This window comes from Dipteris shenzhenensis, chromosome 7 (assembly GCF_047967505.1).
Source record: "Dipteris shenzhenensis isolate YYH24624 ecotype China chromosome 7, Dip_SZ_1.0, whole genome shotgun sequence".
NCBI lineage: Eukaryota > Viridiplantae > Streptophyta > Polypodiopsida > Gleicheniales > Dipteridaceae > Dipteris > Dipteris shenzhenensis.
The window spans coordinates 21174459-21182160 of NC_141602.1; positions in this window are offsets into that span (position 1 = coordinate 21174459).

Sequence of the window (7702 nt, forward strand, 5' to 3'; positions counted from 1 at the left end):
GATGATGTATAAAAATGTTACAAAGTAATATAATCACTTTTTTTTTCGTAATAATAATAATAATGTGGAAAAAAGAAACCTATGTGAGCATTAATTATTACAATAAGAGTAAATAGAAAAATAGAAACAAGAGGGGGTAAAGAGAAATGTATAAAGGGGGTTAAAGAGAGAGATGTAAAAAGAGGGGGGGGGGGGAGGGGAGGTATAGTAAAGGAGGATGAAAAAGGTACAAAGGCACGTGGAGGAGTGAAAGAGTGGAACGTTGAAGGGCACTGGTACCTCATAGTATAGCAACAAGTGAGGTGGCGGGTGGAGAAGGATTTGCTGGTGGAGACTTCGAGACGAGGGCTAGATAATGTAGACGTGTGTAGAGTGGGGATGTGCATCATGCATGCCACGTAAGAAACATTGGTCACAGTTCACATACGGGGATGGGAATGCGGTCACGTGTTAGAGCTAGTTTGGGTGGCGGCCCGTGGGTGGCAGGCTGGGTAGGTGACAAAGCTGACAAGTGCGAGCAGTAGAGTAGGCAAATGGAATTGGTGGGAGAGTTTATATAGCCAAGATAGTGGGTTGGAGAGTTGGGGGATGCCATAAACAAGGAGAATTCGGATAGGTATAATTGGGGTTAATTAGGGAGTAAAGAGCAAGGTTTGGGCGAGGAAAATTAGAAAAAATATGAGAAATTAGAGAAAAAGATAGGAAATTTTTAAAAGACTTTAAGAAACGTAGGGACCAATTAGGGGTAAAAGGAAATTAGGATAGAATTAAAGAAAATTAGGAAAAATAGAAAAAAAGGAGAGAATAGCAAGGCTTAGAAAAATTTTAGAAGAAATTAGAGATAAAATGAAGGAAATAGGGAGAAAAATGGAATAATCAGAGGAAAATAAAAATTTTAAGATAAAATTAAAGGAAATTTAAAAAAATAGAAAAAATTTGAGAATTTAGGAGAAAGAGGAGAGAAAAGGATAGAGAGAGATTGAGGAAACAACTTTGGAGAGAGAGAGAAAGAGAGAGAGAGAGAGAGAGAGAGATGAGGGAAAAGGTAGTTTAAAATGATTTTAGAAGGATTATAAAGGAATAATGAGTATGGTCAAAAGACAAAAAGGAATAGTGTGTGTGCACGTGTGCATATGCGTGTGCGTGTGTGTGTTCGCGTGCGCATGTCCATGCACGTGCGTGTAAGTGCGCATGCATGTGCATGTGTACATGCACGTGCATGTGCGTGTACATGTGTGATAAACGAGGAGAATTAAAGTGTGTTTAGATTGAAAATTTTCATCAATAATTGATCCATACAATTAATTCCATCAATTGGATAAAAACTTAAAAAATGAAAACATATAAGAAAAAAATGTTTGAGACATCTTAGTTGAAAAATGCAACTAGAGTTTGCATAACTTTCGATCAAATTAAGTTTTTTAATAATATTGAGTTTAACAAACATAATAATGAAAAAAGATGTCGAATCCTCAGGTAGTCCAGGTTTCGAGGTCGGGGTCCACTTACCTGCCACCATCCAAACAAACTAGGTGTTAGAATATCATAGTTACATTTAGGTAGACATGTAATGCCTATTTTTCCTGGCTTGTTATCACTTTACATAGAAATATAGACAACTATATGGATTCTTAGATAATTTAAAAAATAATTTAGCCACAAGTGAAGTTTAAGTCACAAGTGGAGTAAGGAGCAAATGAGTGCATGGATTAAGAAGGGATTAGAGGAGGTATGGGACGATTAGTGGACTTGGTATGTGGGATGGTTAAAAAGAAAACTGTAAAGGAAAGATTTCAAGGGATACATAAAAGAATAATTTATAGTTAGGGAAGTATTCATGTGTGTGTGTGTGTGTGTGTGTGTGTGTGTAAAGAAATAAGTGTCTGTGTGTGTGAGATACATTTACTAATCAAATTTATTTTGTGTTTGCACGTGCGCGCATGTGTGTGTGACACGCACACACACACACACACACACACACACATAGAAAAAACACAAATTTGAGTATCCCATTCTATGTAATTTTCTCCTTTAATTTAATAGTGATAACAATTTGCATGAGTTCACGTGTATCAGTGATCCGATTCTTCTATATGCTCTGATATCTAGTGATGGGACCTGTGCCCTAATCTCACAATTAGACATAGTCTGATTCCTTACAATCAAAGATTTTTTAGATTTGACATTATTCATCACCTCAATAACAATGCCCAATAGTCCACTAATCAAAAGAACCTTCAAGTGCAAAAGAAGAAGAAGATGAACTGTTAAGATTGAGTTAAGATTGCCAATAAAAATTTAGCCACAAGAAAGAAAACCCGTCATCCTAACTTGAAATACTATAGAGAGGGAAATTTTGATTTTCCTTGTATGTAGCAAATCATATATGTGTGTACCTCAATGACAACCTGAATAGTAGAGATATCAAAGTGTATATGTACAAGGATTAAGTATGGAGACATTGGTGTGTCCAAGGATTTAATTCCAATAAGCAATCCAAGTTTTGTCTTAGTTTCCAACTTTGATACTTTGGACTACTTAGATTGTAGGAATTTTATTTATGTTTAGATTCACTGAAGTTTAGGACAGTCTTTCATAGGGTAGTTTTGTATTGACCTATGCCTAAGATTGGCTTCACTTGTTATCCTAAAGAAACACATTATTCTAATACTAAAATGGATAGTATAGTTTAATGCTAAATGTATCCTACATAATATTGTGTATATCACATTGTTCTAGCATAGTTTAATGGTGAACATATCCTCCAAGTTTTGGCTTTAAATCCCATCGATCCACCCAGGAATTCATGTCTAAAGTATTAGTAAAAGCTATAATTTGCAAGTCCTCTAACTCTTTGGGAAAGGAAGCATGCCACCTCCCCGCCCACACTAAGTGTGGTGATAATAATTATCATATAACCACACTAAGGGTGCTTATAATAATTATATTATATACTATGATACAATTTATTCGCTTATTTTTAAAAGAAATGTCCAAAAGTTTGTCCTCTTTTCTTTTCCAACATATATTTGCTTGTTCTTAGGAAATGTCCAAAACTTAGTCCTCTTTACTTTTCCAACATAATTTACTCAATCTAAATTTTTTTGTCTTGAGGTGCTCGCAATAGATGTACAACATATTTTTCCAAGCATACACCTCCTCTCCAACTTGCTATCATCGACTTGCTCTATAGCCAAGTATTTTCATCCAACCAACCATTATTAAAATAGAAAGAAAAATCATTTACAAGTAAAGTGGTCAACTTAGAGGGTATACTGCCCATGGCCTACAAAAACTAGTAGCAAGCTAAAGCCCAGCCCCTCATATCTAATAGCCACCCCCTCCACTAGTTGATCAGTAGAACTAATAGTAGAACCAAAGTCCCTGACCACATCATTTTAATTGCACCCACAATAGCTTTCTCTTTGAAGCTTGTCCCCACCCCATCCCCATTTGGGTGTTCTTCTCGGCTTCCACTTTGCATTCAAATGTCCAAACATAGTCTTGCTAGCCATCGATTTCCTATAGACACTCCTTGTAGAGATTTTTCACAATGCAAACTTCCCAACCTATCAACTGATTCACCCTCTAGGACAAAGATTCCGAGGACGAAACACAATTAGATGGCTATCCTTCTAGAATTTTGGCCAACACTTGCATTATCAGAGTCTCCTCCATATCATTCAACCTAAACTACTCAACAAGCCTCCTCGCTGAAATCCAATCCACTTTTTTTCGATCCCACATCTGTGACCAGGTAGTTAAGCCTTTATTATGTATGCTCCTAGCCCGAGGTAGATCCATATAGGCTAATGGCTCCCCATTAAAAGGGATTCACTGCTCCACCATAGGCTCTCAAAGAGTCTATCATCACCCCAAATCCCTGCCCTCCCCTTCTAGGTCCGTAACTCCCCACACAACTTCCAAGCATCAACCAAGCTGGCCACCATATCGAAACCTTGAACTTTATAGGGAAATCTTAAACAAATAATCTCATAGCCTTCCATGTCCCCAAATTCTTGCCCACTCCAATCTATTTTACACTCTACCCACAGTGCCCCGCATTCAAAACGCCCATGGCAACCATTATGACAACAAAGCAACATTTTCTTGATCAGCATCAGGTACTCCTAACCCCCCTAGATCCCGAAATGATCTCTCTATCTTCGACCAGTGAGATCTCTTGAACCTCCAAATGGAGGCCAAGTATGTCGTCGAAGCTGACAAAATATGCTTCAATACAAGGAACCTAGCGTTCCAACCAAGAGTGGCTCCACACTGTTGTCTTAGCTTTAACCTACCTTTCTCCTTAAACCAATCAAAGCATTGCTTGAGTGTCACCCCAACTCCTAATGGGGCACCAAAGTACATAGTAACTTCACCTCTTCCCACCGACAACCCTCGGAACTCATTCAACCATTCTGGCTTAGTAATTGCATCTGTTCTCAAAGCAAATGACTTAGGCCAACTAAGTACCGCCGACCCAGAGACTGCACAAAACTTATTCATCAGCACATTAATTCCGTGAAACTCTCTTTGTCCTCTATAGAGAAGGAAATCATGTCATCAGCAAAAGAATTGGGAGTCAAGACAGCAGTGTCATACCTTTTATCCTTCCATCACTGACTCCTTTTTTAATTGTTGTGATTAAGGGAACTATACAAATAGCAAACACAATCGAAGCCAATGGAAACCTTTGATGTACAAATCGACAAAGATCCTACCTCCCAGTGTACCCCCCTTTTTACATAGCACCGTAGATGTGTTCCCAAACAGTGCCGAGACCATTTGGCGGAACCCCTCTCCAAACCCCAACACCTCCATCACCATAAGCATGGAATTCCATCTCACTCAATAGTATGCTTTATCAAATTAAACCTCTCTCCAACCCCAAAAGCACCATCTTATTACCTGTGGCCTTTGCAAAGTCCAAGGATGTGGATACATTTAGCATATTCTCATAAAAAGTCACTTTCCCTAATAAATCCCTTCTACTCCCTATCTACCACTTTCATACATAAATCCCTGATCTTGATGGCCAGAGCCTTGACCACAATCTTGTAAGACATATTTAGCATGGTAATAGGGCGCAGGTCCCCACTCTAATTCTGCTAGGCTTCTTAAGAAATAGCTTCACCAACCCCACATTAACATCCTGGGAGAGGAACCCACACCAAAGAGCCTCATTCACCATAGCCACAAAGTCCTCTTTCAGCAAATCCTAGAAGGCCTAGTAAACCCATCCGGCCCCGGAGCCTTATCCTTCTCTAACGTATCCAAGGCCTCCTTAAGTTCCATCTTCCAAAAGAGGCCTCCCTAAGCCCACTCTGTGAATCTCTGAGATTCTAGGCTGGATGTCTTGCAGGAACTCCTTCACGTGTGATACCCACACCTCATCATAATTTCCCGAGGTCCCTACTAGATCTTATATAGCTCTCTCCGAAACACTTCAACACTGTGATAGTACTCCATCTCCAGCTTACCCTTAGAGTCGACCTATCAACTGCCTCCATCACCTATTTCTTCTTCATTGTTTGGAAGAAGTACCTTGAGGGACAGTCCCATAAGGCAAGCCATGTCAGTTTGGTCTGCACTCTAGCTCTTCACCATCTGTATCTCCTTCAGGGCATCCTCAATCTCAATTAACAAATTGTCCATTACTGGCCTGATCCAATGCTACTTTTAGACTTTGCCAAATCTGAGTTAATTGCAAACCTTCCTGCTTCTTCCTAAGATTCAATTGAGCTTCCCATCCTCTAGCAATCCCTATAACGTCTCTTACCACCCGACTCACAACCTGTGACCAAGGCTACCAAAATCATCCACAAAACTTCTGAGACACCAACAAGTTCTTATCAAATTTATACGGCACATCAAACGACCTGCCCACCTTGCTAGGTAAACATAATCCCCACTCCACATGGGTATGGTCAGCCAACCCTGCATGAGCATGTCATCTTCCCCCCATCAGGGCACACAACCACCATGCTTCATTTGAAACATAAATTTATTGATCCTGTTGGCCAAGAGAACCCTTCTAGACCATCAGGGTCGATTTCTGTAGTCCACAAGCCCTTTACCAAGGCATAAAGCATCCCATTCATCCACCTCACCAACAATCAATTCCTCCCCACCTCAGACCTATCACTAGCATTCTCCACCATGTTCCAATCCCCTCCTAGAATCCACCCCTCATCCTAGAATTCAAGAACCTCTAGCACTCATACGTTTCATTAGTCCCATTTAGGGCATAGACACTCCCTACACAAAACTTCAGACTCGCAACCTGCTCTTCCACAGCAAGGCATGAACCCCCATCATCCCTAAACAACTCCACAAAGGAAACAGGACTCTTAACAAGAATTGCAACCCCCCCTTTTCCTCGAAATGAGCAGTGTACTATGCAGCAAAGCCTACCAAGTGTAAGGCCCTCCAGAGACCCATATCTGATCCACATTTCAGCTCCTACAGAGAAGCATAACAATATCAACTCCCCATTGCCAAATGACTGAGACACATTCCTTTTTCATAACTCTATCACAAATCCCCCTAGTATTCCATGACACAATAGAAACTCTCTGAGTGACCTTGCCTTACTGCTCTTGGACCAACACCTTGTAAGCATCTTGTAGGATGTTACACCAATTCTCTTCCTCCTCACCCAATACTTCTGGGCATATTCTTGAGGCGTTTGGATAGTCCCTTAGCCTGAACCCCACCTCTTGGGTCAAGCTCAGAACCTTTCCAATTAGCCGGCTTTTCCTATAGAACTCCCATCCTGGCATTCATGTCCAGGAGGTCTTCTTCATTGCGTGCAGCCTGCTCTAGATGAACTTGTTCACCACCTTCTTGCTGAGAGCCTTTCGAACTTTCTACATGACATTGAACTTCATCTCCCCACTTTTTGGATGACATTCAACTTCATCTCCCCACTTTCCTCTTGAATCGTGCTTCTCATGCACCATCTCCCCCTCCCCCAACGTAGTCTTGCCCCTCTTTCCCACAACTTTCCACCCTTCCTCCTGAGAATCAACCATCAGCATCTTTTTCTCTGCATGCAACCATGAAACCATCCCCGAATCATTATTCTTAACATCATTACTTGGATGAGGAGCGCACTGAACATCACCAAACCGTGATAAGACCATTTCCACCAGCCCTGGGCTTGATCTGTCTTATCTCCCCGAGCCAACTTAGTACTTTCAGGCCTATCCAGACAAGCTCTTGTGAAATGACCCAACTTCTTGTAGATATGAATTTGGGATCGGCTATCCCCTGTCCCACAGAAGCCAAGCCCTTTTGAGGCCGAACTCTCTATGGGCTGATGCCAGAACAACCAACACACGACTCAGAGAAGAAGCCAAAACTTCAAAAGAACTACCCATCCAAGCCGAAAGACTCGAGAAATCAACCCATATAGGGTAGTCTCTAAATTGAAATTCATCAACGCTGAAACTCGGGCTCCATGGAATGGCAACAACGACCGCACCACAAAACATGAAGGTTCGACCCACTAGATCATTACTATGCACCATCTCAGACATGCACTATAAGAGGAAAAACCCCTTACCAAGAAACTTAGCAGCATAACATCCGATGGCATATCACACTCGTACATCAAGAAATCCTGCAGCTCCACCATAGTCGAGACTCTCCCAATTCTCCAGTTCAAGTTTGAGCACATCAACCTGTAGAGCCAGGA